The sequence below is a fragment of the Punica granatum genome, chromosome 2 (genome assembly GCF_007655135.1).
Source record: "Punica granatum isolate Tunisia-2019 chromosome 2, ASM765513v2, whole genome shotgun sequence".
Classification (NCBI taxonomy): Eukaryota; Viridiplantae; Streptophyta; class Magnoliopsida; order Myrtales; family Lythraceae; genus Punica; species Punica granatum.
Window position 1 is genome coordinate 18,974,379 of NC_045128.1, and position 23,691 is coordinate 18,998,069.

The following is a 23,691-nucleotide window of genomic DNA, read 5'->3' on the forward strand; positions in this document are numbered from 1 at the left end:
TACAGTAATCTCCGGAGTGCCCAAGCAACTCAGAAGTCATCCTGACAAATCCAGTTTCGGCCTCCTAGGACGTCTCCGGCCCCACGTTAGCATTATCGACTTAACGGATGATTGTCCACGTTGTCTGACAATTCATGTCAAAATGACCAACGTGAGATGCAGAAACGAGATATGCTGTCAGAAGCGGACAACTTCGCCCTGGTCACTTACAATGAGCAAAACCGGCTTTCGAGCCTCACACACATCCGGGACATTTCTCCATGAAAAATGTCAATCTCGAGCTCATTAACTCCGTTTTCTCGCGTATATCGACAATTCGACGTTCAATTCGAACCACGAACTTCGAATGCGCAACCAATCGAGACCCGAGTCTTCTCCCAGTTTCTCCTCACGAGCCGTGGGACCCACGGGCTGCCCAAAGGCAACCGCCCTTTGCCCCAAAGTTTTCGGCCTTTTCCTCTTCCTATCTTGCCCTCACCTATCCCAAAATATCTTTAGTCTTTTTAGTCAACACTCAAGCCATTAACTCCATCTCCATTAATGCTTCTTGGCTCTTCCTCATCAAGATGCATGGAAGACATTCATCCTCATCTCCATTAGGGCAACCGACTTTTGCTAATGAGGTCCTTAATGGTGCTTTGTTTTGCTTAATTGCTCATTAGCTTCACATATATATTGCATACTTGTCATTAAGTTAATCATTGCAGAAACACACATGATCTTGCTAGTTTCTCCCTCTAGAAAATGCTCTCAACTTCTTAGGAACCAGCAGCAAGCAAATCACTCCATGAAAACCGAAAACCAAGCCAAAAATCCTTAGAGTTTAGGTCGAAATCCATAGCGGGCACTATTCCGACTTATATCCAAAATTCCTCCAACTTCATGGACCACATGTTTTGGACCCAAGGATCCCAATTCTGAACCCAGTTTTTCAGTTTGAAGTCATTTGCTCATCGTTTTGGGTCGTTTTAGTCATTTCGGGTGAAGTTGGAACTCTCGGGTGAACAGTAACCTGTCAACAGCGTCACCAGCGCCCGTCACCAGCACCCGTCACTAGCGCCACCAGCGTCCGTCATCGAGCACGCCCGTGCCTGTCACCAGCGCTCGTCACCAGCACCACCAGCGCCCGTCACCGAGCACCCCAGCGTCCGTCATCGAGCACGCCCGTGCCTGTCACCAGCGCTCGTCACCAGCGCCACCAGCGCCCGTCACCAGCGCCACCGGCGTCACCTGTCACCAGCGCCCATCACCAGCATCACCAGCGCCTGTCACCGTGCCTGCCGTCACCCGTCATCGTGCCCGACGCCGGTCACCGTGCTTGACCGTGCTCGTGCACGCCCACCCTTGCACCCGAATACTCTTTCAAGGGTTCCACCGAGTCACCCGACTCTCAAACACTTCCCCAACTCTTTCCTCATATCCCGAGGCTAGGTAAAACATTCTTGACCTAGAGGAGTTAGGGCTTTTCATATTTTTTGCGTGGCTATGGAGTATTATGGTGTTTCATTCATGTTTAACTTGCAAGATCTAATTTTGATGCAATTTTATGTTATATTATGCATGTGCACTACCTTACGACTTGCTAACACGTCGGAAAAAAGTTTGGATCGTCGTAAGGAAGACTATCCCGACCCGGCTATGGCAAACTAACTCTCGGCCAAGTCTCTAAAAGAGAGGGTGGAGACTTAAATTGCTCTTTTCGGGTTAAGATCGGTCTCCTTAGCCGATCCAAGTTAGTTTCCGAGCTTGTTTATTGTTATTGCTCGCATGAAGCCGGTGTTACTTTATCTATTTCCTAGCTAACATGTTTGTGAATGTTTGTATGTTTAATTGAGTTAAGCAAATCATGATCACACCGGCTTTTTGTTAAAAAGAAGTGTTATTCATCATGGTTGATGTGTGAGCATGCGAAAAATAATTAAATCGCGACTAGGAAACCATTGGTGACTCGGATGGAGTCATGAGAACCTTCGGCCACCTTTCATAAGAGGAAGCCGAGGGCTTCTTGGCCTTCCTTGGGTCAAGAATGATTTCCTTATCTCGAGTTTAATTCGTTTATCGGATTGTGTGAATTTTTTAACTTCAATGTCTTTACGATTCCTATGTTAAAGTATCGTTTAAAGACTCTTTTAAAATAAACGTGCATGGATTCATGTATCGAGGACTCATTTGGATCCATTCGGTTATAAGGATATTGTCGGTTATTCAACTGAATTATCCTTGATCGTTATGGATTCATTTTGGTCGTCGAATCACGAATCGTTTTCTTAATTAATGCATTTGGCAATAACCTTAAGCATTAATTTTACGAATGGGTTAATCGGGACGTTCACACGGTTAATTTATTCAATCTGATAAAGTTTACACGAATCGGCCATTAACTAATAACTCGCGTCGACGAGTTGTCCAATGACGTTGGTGCCCTTTTCAAACTTATCAATTTCAAAACCCGAAACGCGCGGTCCAATGTAGCATGCACGTCTGAAAAGGGCTCCTGTGTCTCAACTTGAGTTTTTACCTGATTCCAAGTAGCTCAGGTCAGGATACAGAAGATCTTCCTAGATCACTTCCGGGCAGATCGACCGGTTCTTTGGCTTTTTTGGGTTTCTTACACAAGCCTGGACGATCCAAGGAATTGGTAGACACCAGCTACGGGCTGAGGTAACCCGCACTTCGATGTTTCCCCTTTTCTGAAAACAATTTTTAAATAAAGGGTAAAATCGTCTTTTCACAATTCAGCGACATCCTCAGGGCTAGCATGACAAAAACACTACAGTACGGGATAAGAACGGGCTACCGGTTCAGGTGCAGGTTCATCTGCATAGCCTTTTCTCATCTAACTGATGAGTTTCTGTCATCCTAACATAGACTCGGGTAACTAGAACGGTTATCTCTGTCAGAAAACATGCAAAATGCTGATTAACCTTTCACTCGACCTAACCAAACACTAGATAATGGTTAGGAGGAATTCTAAATTCTAAATCTAGAGTCAAAACACGAGTTTGGCTAATTCAGTGGAAATTCAGTATCACAATACAGAACAACTGTAAAAGCAATCCACACACCTGAGATTTGACTCTCTTTGTCAAGTTCTCAAAACAAAGCCGAATGCTAAAACATTGGCACATGTTTGATTGTTTAGCATATGACATTTGCTTGCAAAAACACCCCTGGGTTAATAATCTGTTAATTCACGTAAACACGACAATAACAAACACTTTGTCTGCTATTAACATGTTGCGTGTTATCTTTCCGCACCTGTTTGCCATGCGGGTCGAGCCTGATCCCTAGGCCGAATAATATTAGGGTTCAATGTCCTAATCATCGATCACAGGGTCCAACACCCTAATCAACACTCACAGGGTCCAACGCCCTATTCAGTGAGAGCGTGCATTGAATTTCAGCTCTTCGGTCTTTTCCCTAAACTCACTGTGAGTTAGAGTAGAATAATAACCGAATGCGAAACGACTGGAATTCGACCCTTTTGTAATTTGTATTTATTGTTTTCGAGAGCATTGTAAGGATTTTATTTTGTACATTTATTCTGTAAGAATTCCAGTCGGTGAGCAAACGGTCCGAGAGTCGAATTAATCGAATCGGTCTAATGCTTGCCCAGATACAAGTAAATCCAAGAACTCGCGGTTCTGGTTCACGTAGGGATTCAACCTCCATGGTTCGATGAACTGTAACGCAAGATTGTGAACCAACTCCCCGACATACGGACTTACTTCTCTCTCAGCTTCCCAACCGACATCGTTTGGTTCACCGAATCTCCGGGGTCAAAACGTGCGAGCCGAGTTCAACTTAATTCATGCGGTAAATCATAAAACATGCAGGCCTAGCAAGCCAGAGTACCGAAAGGGCGTGCGGGATATAGGCCCGCACGTAACATGAACCCCCGAACACGGATTTTCCGGTTCCGCACAGATCAATGCCTTAACAACAAACTAGGTGTTCCATACCCCTAGACCCAGGGTAACTTATCCGCCCTCGACCTTCGGGTCGTAAAATGATAAGTGGCGACTCCTTCTCTCACGCTTGTCCGTCACTCGTCCCCACGGGAAGGTGGACACCCCCAAGCTGCGCGATCCAAAAGCGCGCAATGCGAGCCCCGACGAGAGTCCACATTCGGGTCCGTACAGCTTGGCGACTCCACTGGGGACATACTTAGTGGGTTCAGGCTCGATTCGTTTGCTTGCTTGCATGTTTATTTGCCGCTTTCCGCAATTTTTCGCTTATCTACTTTATGCACATTTACTTTTCTGCACTTGCATTGCATCATTCTAGTGGATTTAGGTACCTCGCCTGAAATCCCACGGGCGCCGATTTAGGAAGCTAGGTTAGTCAGAGGTTCCGAGTAAGGGAACGGATCGAGTCGTCTCCGCCACCGAACCGGCCCCCAAAGATCCTCGCTCGATTTCAAGGAATTGACACCCTTGAATCGGGAGCCCCCATCCCTAGTTAGTGGTTTTCCCAGTAGAACATTGAAACTATGCATAAACAGGGACTGTCATGCTGGACCAAAAATAACCTTCACGCCGCCAACCGACCCAAAAGATGAGTCTTTGAGTCGGCTCGTAGTTTTCCTTTTAGGCTAGCCTTTTGTTGTTTTCACTAAATGAGTGTTGTATAATGTAAAGAACTCGTGCTATAATTTATTTTTTTGCACCTGCATGCATATTTTCAAAACAAACTAGGACATTGCATCAGTTTGTTTATAAACATTAAACCAACATCTTCTCCATTTAGGTAAGAATGGATCGCTCGCGTCCCTGTCCTAGGCTTGATATCATCATCACACCATCTGCGGACATTACTCGCCTTTGGAACACATTCCGCCCAGTGGACCGTGCATTCCTCCGACTCATCATAGGAGACCTACCATTACTCGCTGATTCTCCCGTCGATTGGACCCTACTCAGAACTGCCATTAGTTTTTGGGACACTCAGCGAGCCGTTTTCAGCTTTCATGGGACAGAGTTAGCCCCTACAGTAGAAGAATATGCGACACTCCTTCAGCGGTCTACACCGATTCACGACATCGTGGTGCCTAACCAGTTTGCCACGATACAGAACATACTAGCCATCCTTTTAGGTCTCCGCAACGAAGAAATTCATTGTGAGCTTCAGTATGGAGGGGAGCACAGCATTAGGACTACATGGCTCATAGATTTCATGCAGGCCCTTGCTCTGAATGCCACGGGAGAGTCCTATCAGCGTGACGCTTGTCACGGGTTTCTTTTGCTCATCTTCGGGACTATGCTATTCCCATACTCGTCGAACCTCACAGACGAGGCACTTGCTCAGGTCATCCTCCAAGTGGTAGGAGGCCATAGTTATGTGGAAGCCGTTTTGGCTGAGACCATTCGGTCTCTTGACTATGTACGAGAGAATCGACGGGGCAGGATGAGAGGATCCCCACATCTGCTTCAGATTTGGCTTCTAGCACACATTAGGCCGTTCGGCTTATCCCATCCTTTTTCCAAGTATCACCGACGAGCGCTCACTCATCGCTCGTCTACTTCATGTGTTTCGACCCTCCGACCGTAACTACACCGACTGGATGCGGTTTATGGAAGAGCTCACCCCAGCACAATTTTTATGGACTACACGTTGAAATCCTGGCGGTCCCATGATTATTGGATGTCCTTCAGTTACAGGACTTCCCTTAATCAGTCATTTAGGGAGTACACTTATCTTTCCAGCCCGAGTCATCAGACAACTCGGTGGGCTACAAGATATTCCTATAGAGGCAGATCGCACTTTACACCGCTTCAGGTGGGCAAACACCACAATTTCACTCCCGGATAGGATTCTACGGGTTAGAGAGGTCCGACGCTTTTGGAGCACGCGCATCCTCCAGGAACTGTACTTCCCAGAGCATCCCATTGACGAGGAGCGAGCTTTCTCAGCTACAGCAGCGTATGTGATGCAGTTCCATCCGTATGGGTTCGCACCTGTTCGTCGGCTACGCATGCCACAGATGCTGCAGACACCGCAGGCAGACATTCCAGATGCAGAGAGCTCAGTCCAAGGAGCCGTGCGCACAGAGTTGCAGGTCATTAGGGCAGAGCGAGATCGTCTTCGCTGTGAGCTTGTGGATATTCGTGCAGAACTCACTGATCACAGAGAGCTTCAGAGCGAGTTGGCTCAAACTCGCGCGCGCGTAGTGAGCCAAGACAGGGAGACAGCGCGTTTGAGCGCTACGTTGGATCGAGCGCAGGCAAGAGCGCGCAGGATCTCGAAACGTGTCATAATAGGTACACATATACACGACACGATTATAAATGTTATCCGGACACGATTATAAACGTTATCCGGACACGTTAACACAACTTGTTTATTCGATCAACTTAGTTACCCGGATACATTAACACGACATGTTTATCCGATTAACTCATTTACTCGAACACGTTAACATGACATGTTTACAGGTTAATACGGAAATTGAGATGGAGGGGAGGGGGATGTGGACGGGGAAGAGGCGGGAACTGCATTCGAGGGAGGCAGCGACGGCGAGGATGAGATCAAGCTATGAGGCGCATTGGCTGGAGCGGGAGCCAGCGAAGCGGTGGGCTTCGAATGGGAGATAGTGGAAGCGGTGTTGGCTGCGAACTTGGGAGCAGGGGAGGTCGAGATCTGAAGTGGATCTGCAGACAATGCGAGGTGCACAGAGAGGAGAGCAATGAGAGTGTAGAAGCAGAACTTTGTCATTGATGGATGAGAAGAAGGAAATCAAATCGCATATTAGATATGAGGGAGGGTAGTAGAGCCCACCTTTGAGCTCAGTTGCTGAGCGTTTTTGCCTGTACAGAACCCGAGTAGCGCTCACTCAGCTACGGGTAGTAACAGTTGTCGGTTTAATGTTTATGTTTCCTTTTCAAACAGACTGCCTTTGTAAATTGCGAAACATGAATCAAACTGATATAATGGCATTAGTGTTTTTAAACTCATACATCTCATGCATTCATACATTGTCATTTACATTTTGAAGATGACACACATAACAATTACACTTATACACTTGTACATATAGGTACTAACAACGGGCGTCACATCGATATCCTACTCGTGCACGCGGAAGAATGGCCGAAGAGCAACAACCCGTTATCTCGGAGCAAGATGCACCACCAATCCCGGCACACTCCCTTCCGCAAGACACGCACGTGATGTCATCTCCAGCATCTATAGCGTATTCTGGTGTTCTTCCAACGCACCTCCCTTCTCCTGCACAGGCGCCATCCAATGTTGTCGATCCCGTGCGTTTTGCCGCACTCGAAGGGACGGTTAATCAATTGGCTGCCAACATGAATACCAATATGACAGAGCTCATGGCTATGCTTCGGGATCAAAACCGAGCTTCCTCGAGTCACACTCCACCTCCTAAACGCAGGACAACTTTTCACCTAAATCCGATCGACCTGCCTATTTATGTAACGGATAGTGAAGATATGTCTTTTTCAGCAATGACATATGTGCCGACAGTCAGCCCAGTCAGTGATCCTATGCCACCACCACCGACTCCTACATCGGTACCGTTCCACCCGCGACGTTCCTATCAACAGATCTCGCAATGCTCACTTTGCCGCCGCTCACCATACCTACTCAACCTCCAATTTACACCGTTCCACCACCGACGGTTCCTCCAGTTGTGATCACACAAATCCCTGCTCCCACTGCGGAACCTTTTTCCTTCCAAGCTCCACAAACCCAAATGAGCTTTTCCTACCAAACTCCACCGCCTCTAAACATTCCCCCCACTGAACCAGGCACGCCTACTCATGCCGCTCCTGCAGTTCTACCGACGAACATTCCTCTTGAAAATGAACAGGAGAAAAGAATGAAGAGAATGGAGGAAACCATTCGAGCCCTTCAAGCAGGCACGTCCCGTCCTGACTTCGGGGACAGTGACTGGAATCTCTTTCCGAGCATGTTGTTGCCCCCTAAGATCAAGATTCCAGATTTTAAGAGGTACGATGGGACCAAAGACCCTCGGCATCATCTCCGTCACTATCATAGCAAAATGCTTTCGTATTGGGATTACGAGGAATTTGTCATCCAGACTTTCCAAGACAGTCTTACGGGATCGGCGCTAGATTGGTTTATGACCCTGAAAGCCGGCGACATCCCTACATGGACAGATCTTTCCCAGAAATTCCTCGACCAGTACAAATTCTGTGCAGAGACACCTCCTACTCTTCTTGATCTTAGCATGACAGAGATGAGAGAAAGTCAAACTTTCGAAGCATACGTAACGGAATGGAGGGGAAAAGCGGCAAAGCACATTCCTCCAATCACTGAGCGACAGAAAGTTCAACTGTTTCATTCTACGCTCAGAGGCGCATATTACTCACATCTCCTGGCTCATACTTCCTCTTTCTCAGACCTGATTGAGGCAGGAAAGAAGTTGGATATGGGTGTTAAGCTAGGAAGAATTGAAGGTCCGTTAAGGAAGAAGGATGGAGAGACACCGAAGAAACAAACCGCTAGAATATCTAGGAGAGGCAAAGACGCGACTATTGGCATCGTCAATTCTGGACATCAAGCTCCACAGCCAATTTCGGTGGACTACACCCCTGCATTACCGGCTTCTCAGGCATATGCGCATCCCGTGCATTATGTGCAACCTCATCAAACGCCGCAAGCTTATTTCTCAACCTCGCCAACTGTTATCCAGTCGTCACCTCCGCAACAGTACGCTCCTGTTCAAGTTCAACAAGCTAGACCCCCGGCTTCGAGACCTCCTTAGCTAGCTCAACGTGTTCCAGCTCCTAGAACTCAACAAGACAGTGCTGCTCAACCGCGTTCACGCAAGCAATAAACCAATTTACCAGCTCCCCCCTCTCACATATTCAGATAGCTCCTTGCAGGCAACAAGATCAAAACAGAAGCACCCGGTCCCCATTTCGATCCGTCCATGCATAACCAAAATCTTCGCTGTGAATTTCATCAGGGTGCTCCTGGCCACACTCTGGATACTTGCTGGAGACTCCGGGATAAAATCCAAGAGATGATTGATGCAAGACAAATCTCCTTTAATGAGGTGAAGCCGCCGAATGTCCGTGTAAATCCTCTTCCTGATCATGGATCAGGTTTAGGACCGTCTGTGAACATGATTAGCATTGCTGCTATTGATGAGGAAGAAGACTCGCAAAAGGCCTCAACTCCATTTGCCATTAACTATGCTCCAGTAGAAGTCGCATTCGCTCCCATCCCGTTCGTTATCGAAGTTCCTGCAAAGGAGCCTTATCACGATAGCCGAGTTCCCTGGACATATGAGAGCGAGGTTGCTAGTGCAGAACTAGAAATGAGCGCGATGGGAATCACGCGTTCAGGACGGGTTTATCAGGGTCCAAAGCCTGTTGACAAAGGAAAGGCTCCCGCTACTGAGTTCTCAACCGTTCCAAAAGCCGTGTCACTCCCTACAAAGAAGGTCACCGATCAAGAAGCCGAAGCTTTCATGAAGGTGATCAAAGCAAGCGAATACAAGGTGGTCGAGCAAATGAGCAAGTCACCAGCTCATATATCGCTGCTCACATTGCTATTGAACTCCGAACCTCATCGGAACGCTCTGCTGAAAGTTCTCACTGCGGTACAAGTCCCGAAAGATACAACACCGGATAGAATTGAGGAGACGGTGAACTCTATTTTCTCGAATCAGATTTCCTTTTCGGAAGACGAAATTCCCTCGGAAGGACAAGGACACTTGCGGGCATTGCATATAGTTTGCAGGTGCAACAACCATGTCGTTGGTCGAGTCATGATCGACAACAGCTCTGCTCTTAACGTTTGCCCCGTCTCCACGTTGAAACAGATGAACGTGGACATGAGTCGCATTCGTGCAAGCAAGACCACCGTTCGAGCCTTTGACGGCTCTAAGAGAGTGGTGAACGGTGAAATTGATCTCCTAATTGATGTGGGTCCTTGTTCATTCTCTGTTACCTTCTAGATCCTTGAAATACCCAATGCTTTCAGTCTTCTACTCGGAAGGCCATGGATTCACGCCGTCGGCGCCGTTCCTTCATCATTGCACCAGAAGTTGAAATTCTTTGTCGAAGGCAAACTCATCACTGTCAACGGCGAAGAAGATTACGCAGTCTATAAAGAAACGGCCATCCCTTATATCAGCATTGGAGAAGACCAAAATCTCCCCTTCCATTCTTTCGACACGATCTCCGTAATTCGAGACTACGGAGAGGTCAATCCATCACGAACTGATCGCATGATTGGAAAGGTTCTCTTGAAGAACAATTATGTCCCTGGAACTGGACTCGGGGCACGTGCACAGGGAATCCTTCGACAGATTGAAATGGAGGAATACCGCAATAGGAGGGGACTCGGCTTTCGCCCTTCCTGTCATGAGACCATGCAAGCTCGTCGTGGAAAACATCTACACCGCCTTGCTGCATATTACGGGAAGCTCTGTAGGGGCATTCCGGTTCCACCGCTCTCACAGGTTTTTGCAGCACCACCGCAAATCATGGGAGGCACCTCCGAGAGCCCGATCACTGAAACATATGACTTCTCTTCGGATGTAGTTGAAGCGTTTTTGGCTTTGCCAGCCATATATGCCGTCACTGAGGAGACATCTTCTAAGGTTCATATCCGCCCTGTACGGGAGGATGAGGAGCTTACCAACTGGACTTCAATTCCGCTCTACTCGGCCATAGTTGCCGATGTGTAAGACGGTCTTTATATATAATGCTACCTGCATGTCGGCAACGCCATAAGCCACATGACAGAAGAGGGGTTTTTGTTATGGCCTGTTAATAGAATCCCTGTGTGCTTTTTGATTTCCTGTGTCTAAATTCTCTCTCTTGCACTTACTCCTAGCATCTTTAATTTCTAAAACAATTCACTTTCATGTCCAGGCTCCAATCGAATCCAAATCACGGATATAACGATTCGGATTCCCTCGAAACACATCTCGGAAAGTCCCTACCCATATACTTCGGGGAAGGACTTGACGAGGACGGTCGCGTGCCCGAGATAGAAGAGAGTTTGCATCGTCTCGAAAACCACCAACTCACTTCCGTCGAGCCAACCGAAGACATCAACATAGGCAATGCAGAAAAACCACGCACCCTTAGAATCGGGACTGGACTTGACCCTGCACAGAGGGCCCAAATGATCGACTTCTTGACAGAGTATCAGGAGGTCTTTGCTTGGTCCTACGCCGATATGCCAGGCCTAGACCCCTCAATCGTAAAGCATTTCCTTCCACTCGACACTGAAAGATTCCCACCCAAGCGCCAACACTTGCGACGTCAACGAGCTGACCTTCTCTTACGCATTAAGGAATAATTCATCAAGTAGGTAGACGCGGGATTCTTGGAGGTATGCAATTACTCTGAATGGGTAGCGAGCATTGTTCCAGTAGAGAAGAAGAATGGGAAAGTCAGAGTCTGCATCGACTACCGAATCTCAATAGGGCTAGCCCAAAGGATAACTTCTCGCTGCCTCACATCGATGTCTTGGTGGACAATACAGCACGCCACACACAATTCTCCTTCATGGACGGTTTCTCTGGATACAATCAGATTCAGATGGCCGAGGAGGATAAAGTCAAGACCACATTCATCACGATGTGGGGTACATTTTGCTACAAGGTCATGCCTTTCGGTCTCAAAAATGCCGGGGCAACATATCAACGGGCAATGGTCACTCTCTTTCATGACATGATGCATAAAGAGATCAAGATCTATGTCGACGACATGATTGCGAAGTCCAAAGAAGGAGAAGATCATTTGGTTAACCTCAAGCGACTGTTCGACCGTCTCAAGAAGTATAAACTCCAACTTAACCCAGCGAAATGTACATTTGGCGTCAAGTCAGGGAAATTGTTAGGGTTTATAGTTAGTGAGGAAGGCATCGAGGTCGACCCCAACAAGGTTAAAGCGATCATGGAATTGCCCCCTCCATCGACAGTGCGCGAAGTAAGGAGCTTCTTAGGACGGCTGAATTACATCGCGCGTTTCATTGCAAATTTGACAGATAAGTGCCAACCACTCTTCCGTTTGCTTCGCAAAAATGCAGCGGTCAAATGGGATGACGAGTGTCAAAAAGCTTTTGATATCATCAAGGCATACCTAATTCAGCCGCCGGTGTTGGTTCCACCCTCACCGGATCGTCCTCTCATTCTGTACTTGACGGTACGCCGACAATCCATCGGATGCATGTTAGGGCAAAAGGACGAATCCTCTCACGCAGAGCGAGCAATTTATTATTTAAGCAAAAAGTTCACTAAAGGGGAGTCCAATTACCCGGATATAGAGAAAATGTGTTGCGCACTTGTGTGGGTCATGCAAAGGCTTCGGCAATACACTCTCTACCATATTGTTCGCCTGCTGTCGAAGATCCTTTGAAATATCTACTTAGCACTCCGTCCTCCATGAGGAATATAGCAAAATGGCGTTGCCAACTGACGGAGTACGACATCGAATATGTGTCGCGCACATCAGTGAAGGGCGAAGCGATAGCAGATCATCTAGCAGAGTTCCCAATTGTCGATGACACACCAATCGACTCTGATTTTCCAGACGAAGGAATCCTCCAAATGAATGGTGAGGAGGAAATTACTAGATGGAAGATGTACTTCGATGGTGCAGTCAATTCCACCGGGTCAGGTATTGGCGCAGTGCTGATATCCCCGGAAGGGCGTCATTTCCCTGTTGCAGTGAAGATTGATTTCCCCTGCACCAACAACATAGCCGAATATGAGGCATGTATCCTCGGCTTGCAAGCGGCTGTCGACCTCAAAGTCAATGAGCTTGAAGTGTTTGAAGATTCTATGCTCACAATCTTTCAGACACTCAAACAGTGAAAGACAAAAGATCCGAAACTGGTGCCATATCATGAGTACCTCGAAGACTTGACAGAGAGCTTCGAGGACATTTCATTTACATACACACCGCGCATGAAGAACCAGTTCGCCGATGCACTCGCAACGCTCGCTTCCATGGTTAGCATCACAAAAGAGAATCTCATCGAGCCCCTCGAGTTTGAGATTGCTCAGAGCCCTGCCCATTGCGATGTAATCGACGCTGTCGACGGCAAACCGTGGTATGCAGACATTAAACATTTGCTACAAACGGGTCAATTCCCAACATTCACCGATCGACATGACCGGAGGACTCTTCGCCGCATTGCAGCAAATTTCTTCCTGAGTGGTGAAACCCTCTACCGCCGTTCATTCGATGCCACACTGCTTCGGTGTGTTGATGAGAATGAGGCACAACGCCTCATGGAAGAAGTGCACGAGGGAAATTGCGGACCTCACATGAACGGGCTCATGCTAGCAAAGAAGTTCATGCGACTTGGGTATTTCTGGTCCACCATGGAGACTGACTGCGTCAAACATGTCAGGCATTGTCATTTGTGTCAAGTCTACGCAAATCAGATCAGAGCACCACCCAACGAGCTGCATCCAATGGCTGCTCCGTGGCCCTTTTCAATGCGGGGCATGGACGTGATTGGTCCTATCAACCCCAAAGCATCCAATGGGCACTTGTTCATACTAGTAGCTATCGATTACTTCACCAAATGCATCGAAGCTATCACCCTTGCGTCGGTCACTGCAAAGATCGTGGCACACTTCCTCAAACGCGACATTATCGCACGTTATGGGGTCCCTGCGACACTTGTCACGGACAACGCCAAGAATTTGAATAATCAGCTTATTGATGAGCTCTGTGCACAGTTCAAGATCCTACACCGCAACTCCTCTCCGTATCGTCCACAAATGAACGGCGCGGTAGAGGCAGCAAACAAGAACATAAAGAAAATCATCGAAAAAATGACAGTGAATTACAAAGACTGGCACGAGATGCTCCCGTTCGCACTCTTGGCGTATCGGACTTCTATCAGCTCGTCCACTGGAGCAACCCCGTATTCTTTGGTCTACGGCATGGAAGCATTTCTTCCAATCGAAGTAGAAATTCCCTCTATGAGGGTCCTTGCCGAGTCCAAGCTTAAGGAAGCAGAATGGGCGAAGCAACGCTACGAACAGCTTAATCTCATTGATGAGAGGCGGCTAACAGCACTTTGCCACGGTCAGTGCTATCAGCAAAGAATGGCCCGAGCTTTTAATAAGAAAGTTCGTCCCCGCGAGTTCAGCCCCGGTGACTTCGTCCTGCGGAAAGTTTTGCATATCGCCCCTGATTCCAGGGGCAAGTTTGCTTACAAATACGACGGTCCCTTCATCGTTAAAGAAGTCTTTGACGGGGGGGCAATCATTCTCAATGATATGGACGGGAACGAGAACACTCTTCCGGTCAACGCTGATACACTTAAGAAATACTATCCGTGATGGTGTTTCTCTCATTCCACTATGGATGTTTTTCTCAAATGCACATTACATTTTTAGCTTTCTTCGCATGTACAATTTCCCCGCACTTTCATTTCTGCTTACTAATACACTCCCCTCTTCTGCTCTTTCCCTTTCTCTGAACTTTTCCTGAGAGAAAAAATAATGAATCTCCCGCTAGGTTGAAAACCTCTTTGAGGCGGCCTAGGCAAAATTAGGGAATGAGGGGCACGGTTTAAAATCCCGCAAAGGGGGGCCGTGGCAAAAGGAGAGTACAAAACGAAATCCTCGATAGAGTGAAAACCCGAAAGGGTGCCCTAGGCAAAAGTTAGAGGAACCGAGAGGTATGACCAGATCCAATCAGGACGGTTATAGCAAAAGGTGAGTTCTAAATGAGAGAAAAGTCTAAAAGAATACCCCGCTAGGTCGTCACGCGTCTTGCGACCTAGGCAAAAGTTAGGGGCCTTTGGCAGCTCGACTATGAAATGACAGCTACACTCAGTGTGAAGCGACAACAAGTAGTAGTTTGGCAGTCTTCGATGTAAGCAAACTCTCTTTGACTCTCACAGCACAAGACACGTTTCGACATGCAGTCGAATCGTCGTATCCTTGATGTGGAGGATCCCAAAATCCCTCCGTTTACCATAATGCAAATTCTACGAGTCATGCCCGTTCTGTAAAAATAAGCCTTTCTTGTCGAGTCACAATTTAGCGGGAGGCGACCACCCCTTTAAATGGTCATTATGTTCAAATCCCCAAAGCATTATTATTCAGACTTCTTTACACATCTTCATTATGGCTATAGGGTAAGATTGACAACCACTATTAGCTCTTTTGATTCTAGATGCAGGAAGCAGGATGTGAACCCCGAAAAGAGTTTTTCTTTGATGAATGCATGTCTGCCTTATGCCAAAAACTACAGTCTAAATCCGAAGAGAGACCTTCAGGATAGCACTCCAGGCATTCAGTGACATCAAAACCAGTTGGCAAGCAATGAAGCGTCCTACCACAGCATCGATTGCGACATGGACGAACTCAATGATGGAGGAAGCACAATGATTCCTTCCACACCTCACACCACTCCTCGGCGTTTGCATTTACTTCAGTGACATCAAAACCAGTTGGCAAGCAATGAAGCGTCCTACCACAGCATCGATTGCGACATGGACGAACTCAATGATGGAGGAAGCACAATGATTCCTTCCACACCTCACACCACTCCTCGGCGTTTGCATTTACTTCATGCACCTTTATTTCCGCAATGCACTTTAATTGGCGTGCACCTTCTCAGGAACGCAGTGCACCTTTATTTCCGCAATGCACTTTAATTGGGGTGCACCTTCTCAGGAACGCAGCGCACCTTTATTTCCGCAATGCACTTTAATTGGCGTGCACCTTCTCAGGAACGCAACGCACCTTTATTTTCGCAATGCACTTTAATTGGCGTGCATCTTCTCAGGAACGCAGTGCACCTTTATTTCCGCAATGCACTTTAATTGGCGTGCACCTTCTCAGGAACGCAGTGCACCTTTATTTCCGCAATGCACTTTAATTGGCGTGCACCTTCTCAGGAACGCAGTGCACCTTACAAACCCGCCGAGCAAGCGCTCGTGCACCCCGCAAGTCCACTGGGTAGGCGCCTTTGAACCATGCAGTTCATTCGGTATGCGCCCCGTGCATATTGCAAACCCTTCGGGTCAATCCCGACTTTACCGGGGTCAATCCCGACTTCATTTTCTGCACTGGGGTCAGTCCCCGTCGGGTCAATCCCGACTTTAATTGCCTATCTCAACTTTGTTCCGAACTTTACATGTCTATTGTGTGCATCTCACTATATTTCCTTTTTATTAGGTACAACATTCCACATATCCAAAACAAGAAGGAGAGGGCCATATAGGAAATTCCACCTTGATCATTGCTATCAAACTGGGGTGCTTCTGAAATCTTTGGCTGCATCCTCTACTCGAGCAAACAGTCAAAGAGGAGCAAGCAGTCAGCACCCCATTTTGGCTCACCATTCGAAACAACGATATCAGCAATGATCCAAGCCACAACTTGAGCAGAATACAGAAAACGGCTCGGCAGAGCAAGAAATCACTATTTATCCTCAAGTCGGCAAAATTGAGCAAATGACCCATGGATGTGACAGAAGGACTCCAAGGGTCACCAAAAGGTAACAGAGCGACCAGAGAGCTCAACAATATCCAAAACCGGCATTTTCAATATATCACACGGACGACACTATTTTCCGATAGTTCGCTCGGTCGTCGGAAAATAGCCAATATTGGACTCCAAAAACCCACTTCATTGCCAAATAGATGAAAAGTGTCCTCAAAGGCATTTTGCAAATCATCTGTTCTATACATAACAACTTTCTGTATACAGACAACTTTTCAGTGGAAGTCCAAAAATGCTGGTTTCCTGGAGAAAAGTTAATTCCCAATATCAGGCGCGGCCATGCCCCACCAGCACACAGAGCATGAACAATACTTCAGATTGTCTCTTGGAAGTCACATAGACACTTCAAATGACTTCCGAGCGGCAAAACAAGCATAACCTTCTTCAGAAGAGCATAGCCGGAGACTGGTCTGATGGAATTATGGCAAACGAAGTTCATACCGCATTGCCCTAAAAACTCTAGTGAACATTTGCAATTGGGCAAAACAGACAGCAAAACGCTTATCAATTTCCCGAGTAACCTCCGGGCAGCGGAAATGGCCATTTTCAGTGGAAATGCATATCCGGAGATTCTTTTCACGGAAACTTGAGGTCGAGTGTCTACCTTACATCATGTTAGCCTTCTCAAGGCTCAACGTGGAATCGTCGGAATAAACCACACGACTCATCTAGACCTCCCAAGTAATGCTTAAGAGGTCTCAGATACACTTTTCAAGTCCTTGGAGGTCTGACCTTGACAAACAGAGATTACAGTAATCTCCGGAGTGCCCAAGCAACTCAGAAGTCATCCTGACAAATCCAGTTTCGGCCTCCTAGGACGTCTCTGGCCCCACGTTAGCATTATCGACTTAAGGGATGATTGTTCACGTTGTTTGACAATTCATGTCAAAGTGACCAACGTGAGATGCAGAAACGAGATATGCTGTCAGAAGCGGACAACTTCGCCCTGGTCACTTACAATGAGCGAAACCGGCTTTCGAGCCTCACACACATCCGGGACATTTCTCCATGAAAAATGTCAATCTCGGGCTCATTAACTCCGTTTTCTCGCGTATATCGACAATTCGACGTTCAATTCGAACCACGAACTTCAAATGCGCAACCAATCGGGACCCGAGTCTTCTCCCGGTTTCTCCTCACGAGCCGTGGGACCCACGGGCTGCCCAAAGGCAACCGCCCTTTGCCCCAAAGTTTTTGGCCTTTTCCTCTTCCTCTCTTGCCCTCACCTATCCCAAAATATCTTTAGTCTTTTTAGTCAACACTCAAGCCATTAACTCCATCTCCATTAATGCTTCTTGGCACTTCCTCATCAAGATGCATGGATGACATTCATCCTCATCTCCATTAGGGCAACCGACTTTTGCTAATGAGGTCCTTAATGGTGCTTTGTTTTGCTTAATTGCTCATTAGCTTCACATATATATTGCATACTTGTCATTAAGTTAATCATTGAAGAAAAACACATGATCTTGCTAGTTTCTCCCTCTTGAAAATGCTCTCAACTTCTTAGGAACCAGCAGCAAGCAAATCACTCCATGAAAACCGAAAACCAAGCCAAAAATCCTTAGAGTTTAGGTCGAAATCCATAGCGGGCACTATTCCGACTTATATCCAAAATTCCTCAAACTTAATGGACCACATGTTTTGGACCCAAGGATCCCAATTCTGAACCCAGTTTTTCAGTTTGAAGTCATTTGCTCATCGTTTTGGGTCGTTTTAGTCATTTCGGGTGAAGTTGGAACTCTCGGGTGAACAGTAACCCGTCAACAGCGTCACCAGCTTCACCAGCGCCCGTCACCGAGCACCCCAGCGTCCGTCATCGAGCGTCACCAGCACCCGTCACTAGCGCCACCAGCGTCCGACATCGAGCACGCCCGTGCCTGTCACCAGCGCTCGTCACCAGCACCACCAGCGCCCGTCACCGAGCACTTCAGCGTCCGTCATCGAGCACGCCCGTGCCTGTCACCAGCGCTCGTCACCAGCGCCCGTCACCAGCGTCACCGGCGTCACCTGTCACCAGCGCCCATCACCAGCATCACCAGCGCCTGTCACCGTGCCTGCCGTCACCCGTCATCGTGCCCGACGCCCGTCACCGTCCTTGACCGTGCTCGTGCACGCCCACCCTTGCACCCGAATACTCTTTTAAGGGTTCCACCGAGTCACCCGACTCTCACACACTTCCCCGACTCTTTCCTCGTATTCCGAGGCTAGGTAAAACATTCTTGACCTAGAGGAGTTAGGGCTTTTCATATTTTTTGCGTGGCTATGGAGTATTATGGTGTTTCATTCATGTTTAACTTGCAAGATCTAATTTTGATGCAATTTTATGTTATATTATGCATGTGCACTACCTTACGACTTGCTAACACGTCGGAAAAAAGTTTGGATCGTCGTAAGGAAGACTATCCCGACCCGGCTATGGCAAACTAACTCTCGGCCAAGTCTCTAAAAGAGAGGGTGGAGACTTAAATTGCTCTTTTCGGGTTAAGATCGGTCTCCTTAGCCGATCCAAGTTAGTTTCCGAGCTTGTTTATTGTTATTGCACGCATGAAGCCGGTGTTACTTTATCTATTTCCTAGCTAACATGTTTGTGAATGTTTGTATGTTTAATTGAGTTAAGCAAATCATGATCACACCGGCTTTTTGTTAAAAAGAAGTGTTATTCATCATGGTTGATGTGTGAGCATGCGAAAAATAATTAAATCGCGACTAGGAAACCATTGGTGACTCGGATGGAGTCATGAGAACCTTCGGCCACCTTTCATAAGAGGAAGCCGAGGGCTTCTTGACCTTCCTTGGGTCAAGAATGATTTCCTTATCTCGAGTTTAATTCGTTTATCGGATTGTGTGAATTTTTTAACTTCAATGTCTTTACGATTCCTATGTTAAAGTATCGTTTAAAGACTCTTTTAAAATAAACGTGCATGGATTCATGTATCGAGGACTCATTTGGATCCATTCGGTTATAAGGATATTGTCGGTTATTCAACTGAATTATCCTTGATCGTTATGGATTCATTTTGGTCGTCGAATCACGAATCGTTTTCTTAATTAATGCATTTGGCAATAACCTTAAGCATTAATTCTACGAATGGGTTAATCGGGACGTTCACACGGTTAATTTATTCAATCTGATAAAGTTTACACGAATCGGCCATTAACTGATAACTCGCGTCGACGAGTTGTCCAATCACGTTGGTGCCATTTTCAAACTTATCAATTTCAAAACCCGAAACGCGCGGTCCAATGTAGCATGGACGTCTGAAAAGGGCTCCTGTGTCTCAACTTGAGTTTTTACCTGATCCCAGGTAGCTCAGGCCAGGATACAGAAGATCTTCCTAGATCACTTCCGGGCAGATCGACCGGTTCTTTGGCTTTTTTGGGTTTCTTACACAAGCCTGGACGATCCAAGGAATTGGTCGACACCGGCTACGGGCTGAGGTAGCCCGCACTGCGATGTTTCCCCTTTTCTGAAAACAATTTTTAAATAAAGGGTAAAATCGTCTTTTCACAATTCAGCAACATCCTCGGGACTAGCATGACAAACACACTACAGTACGGGATAAGAACGGGCTACCGGTTCAGGTGCAGGTTCATCTGCATAGCCTTTTCTCATCTAACTGATGAGTTTCTGTCATCCTAACATAAACTCGGGTAACTAGAACGGTTATCTCTGTCAGAAAACATGCAAAATGCTGATTAACCTTTCACTCGACCTAACCAAACACTAGATAATGGTTAGGAGGAATTCTAAATTCTAAATCTAGAGTCAAAACACGAGTTTGGCTAATTCAGTGGAAATTCAGTGTCACAATACAGAACAACTGTAAAAGCAATCCACACACCTGAGATTTGACTCTCTTTGTCAAGTTCTCAAAACAAAGCCGAATGCTAAAACATTGGCACATGGGTCGAGCCTGATCCCTAGGTCGAATAATATTAGAGTTCAATGCCCTAATCATCGATCACAGGGTCCAACACCCTAATCAACACTCACAGGGTCCAACGCCCTATTCAGTGAGAGCGTGCATTGAATTTCAGCTCTTCGATCTTTTCCCTAAACTCACGGTGAGTTAGAGTAGAATAATAACCGAATGCGAAACGACTGGAACTCGACCCTTTTGTAATTTGTATTTATTGTTTTCGAGAGCATTGTAAGGATTTTATTTTGTACATTTATTCTGTAAGAATTCCAGTCGATGAGCAAACGGTTCGAGAGTCGAATTAATCGAATCGGTCTAATGCTTGCCCAGATACAAGTAAATCCAAGAACTCGCGGTTCTGGTTCACGCAGGGATTCAACCTTCATGGTTCGATGAACTGTAACGCAAGATTGTGAACCAACTCCCCGACATACTGACTTACTTCTCTCTCAGCTTCCCAACCGACATCGTTTGGTTCACCGAATCTCCGGGGTCAAAACGTGCTAGCCGAGTGTAACTTAATTCATGCGGTAAATCATAAAAAATGCAAGCCTAGCAAGCCAGAGTACCGAATGAACGTGCGGGATATCGGCCCGCACGTAACATGAACCCCCGAACACAGATTTTCCGGTTCCGCACAGATCAATGCCTTAACAACAAACTAGGTGTTCCATACCCCTAGACCCAGGGTAACTTATCCGCCCTCGACCTTCGGGTCGTAAAATGATAAGTGGCGACTCTCTCACGCGTGTCTGTCACGCGTCCCCACGGGAAGGTGGACACCCCCAAGCCGCGCGATCCAAAAGCGCGCAATGCGGGCCCCGACGAGAGTCCACATTCGGGTCCATACAGACCCGAGCAGGAATTTAAAACCGGGATGGACCCAAACAGTAATTTAAAACCGGGATGGACCCGAATAGGAATTTAAAACCGAGAAGGACCCGAACAGGAATTTAAAACCGGGATGGACCCGAATGCCTGAACCAGGATGGACTTGAATGTGACCGGAATGGACCCGAATGCCTGAACCAGGATGGACCTGAATGTGACCGGGATGGACCCGAATGCATGAACCAGGATGGACCTGAATGTGACCGGGATGGACCCGAATGCATGAACCAGGATGGACCGGAATGCGACCGGGATGGACCCGAATGAATGAACCAAGATGGACCGGAATGCGACCGGGATGGACCCGAATGCATGAACCAGGATGGACCGGAATGCGACCGGGATGGACCCGAATGCATGAACCAGGATGGACCGGAATGCGACCGGGATGGGCCCGAATGCATGAACTAGGAGGGACCCGAATGCGACCGGGATGGGCCCGAATGCATGAACCAGGAGGGACGCGAATGCGACCGGGATGGGCCCGAATGCAGGAACCAGGACGGACCCGAATGCGACCGGGATGGGCCCGAATGCAAGAACCAGGACGGACCCGAATGCGACCGGGATGGACCCCAATGCACGAACCAGGACGGACCCGAATGCGACCGGGATGGGACCGAATGCACGAACCAGGACGGACCCGAATGCGACCGGGATGGGCCCGAATGCACGAACCAGGACGGACCCGAATGCGACCGGGATGGGCCCGAATGCACGAACCAGGACGGACCCGAATGCGACCGGGATGGGCCCGAATGCACGAACCAGGACGGACCCGAATGCGACCGGGATGGGCCCGAATGCACGAACCAGGACGGACACGAATGCGACCGGGACGGACCCGAATGCATGAACCAGGATGGACCCGAATGCATGAACTAGGATGGACCCGAATGCGATTGGGATGGACCCGAATGCATGAACCGGGATGGACCCGAACAGGAATTTAAAACCGGGATGGACCCGAGCAGGAATTTAAAACCGGGATTGACCCGAACAGGAATTTAAAACCGGGATGGACCCGAACAGGAATTTGAAGCCGGGATGGACCCGAACAGGAATTTAAAACCGGGATGGACCCGTACAGGAATTTCAAACCGGGATGGACCCGAACAGGAATTTGAAACCGGGATGGACCCGAACAGGAATTTGGAACCGGGATGGACCCGTACAGGAATTTAAAACCGGGATGGACCCGAACAGGAATTTAAAACCGGGATGGACCCGAATGCCTGAACCAGGATGGACCTGAATGTGACCGGGATGGACCCGAATGCCTGAACCAGGATGGACCTGAATGTGACCGGGATGGACCCGAATGCATGAACCAGGATGGACCGGAATGGGACCGGGATGGACCCGAATGCATGAACCAGGATGGACCCGAATGGGATCGGGATGAGCCCGAATGCATGAACCAGGACGGACCCGAATGCGACCGGGATGGGCCCGAATGCATGAACCAGGACGGACCCGAATGCGACCGGGATGGGCCCGAATGCATGAACCAGGACGGACCCGAATGCGACCGGGATGGGCCCGAATGCATGAACCAGGACGGACACGAATGCGACCGGGATGGCCCCGAATGCATGAACCAGGACGGACACGAATGCGACCGGGAGGGACCCGAATGCATGAACCAGGACGGACCCGAATGCATGAACCAGGACGGACACGAATGCGACCGGGACGGACCCGAATGCATGAACCAGGATGGACCCGAATGCATGAACCAGGATGGACCCGAATTCGACCGGGATGGACCCGAATGCACGAACCGGGATGGACCCGAACAGGAATTTAAAACCGGGATGGACCCGAATGCCTGAACCAGGATGGACTTGAATGTGACCGCGATGGACCCGAATGCCTGAACCAGGATGGACCGGAATTGGACCGGGATGGACCCGAATGCATGAACCAGGACGGACCCGAATGCGACCGGGATGGGCCCGAATGCATGAACCAGGACGCACCCGAATGCGACCGGGATGGGCCCGAATGCATGAACCAGGACGGACCCGAATGCGACCGGGATGGGCCCGAATGCATGAACCAGGACGGACCCGAATGCGACCGGGATGGCCCGAATGCATGAACCAGGACGGACACGAATGCGACCGGGAGGGACCCGAATGCATGAACCAGGACGGACCCGAATGCATGAACCAGGACGGACACGAATGCGACCGGGACGGACCCGAATGCATGAACCAGGATGGACCCGAATGCATGAACCAGGATGGACCCGAATGCGACCGGGATGGACCCGAATGCATGAACCGGGATGGACCCGAACAGGAATTTAAAACCGGGATGGACCCGAATGCCTGAACCAGGATGGACTTGAATGTGACCGCGATGGACCCGAATGCCTGAACCAGGATG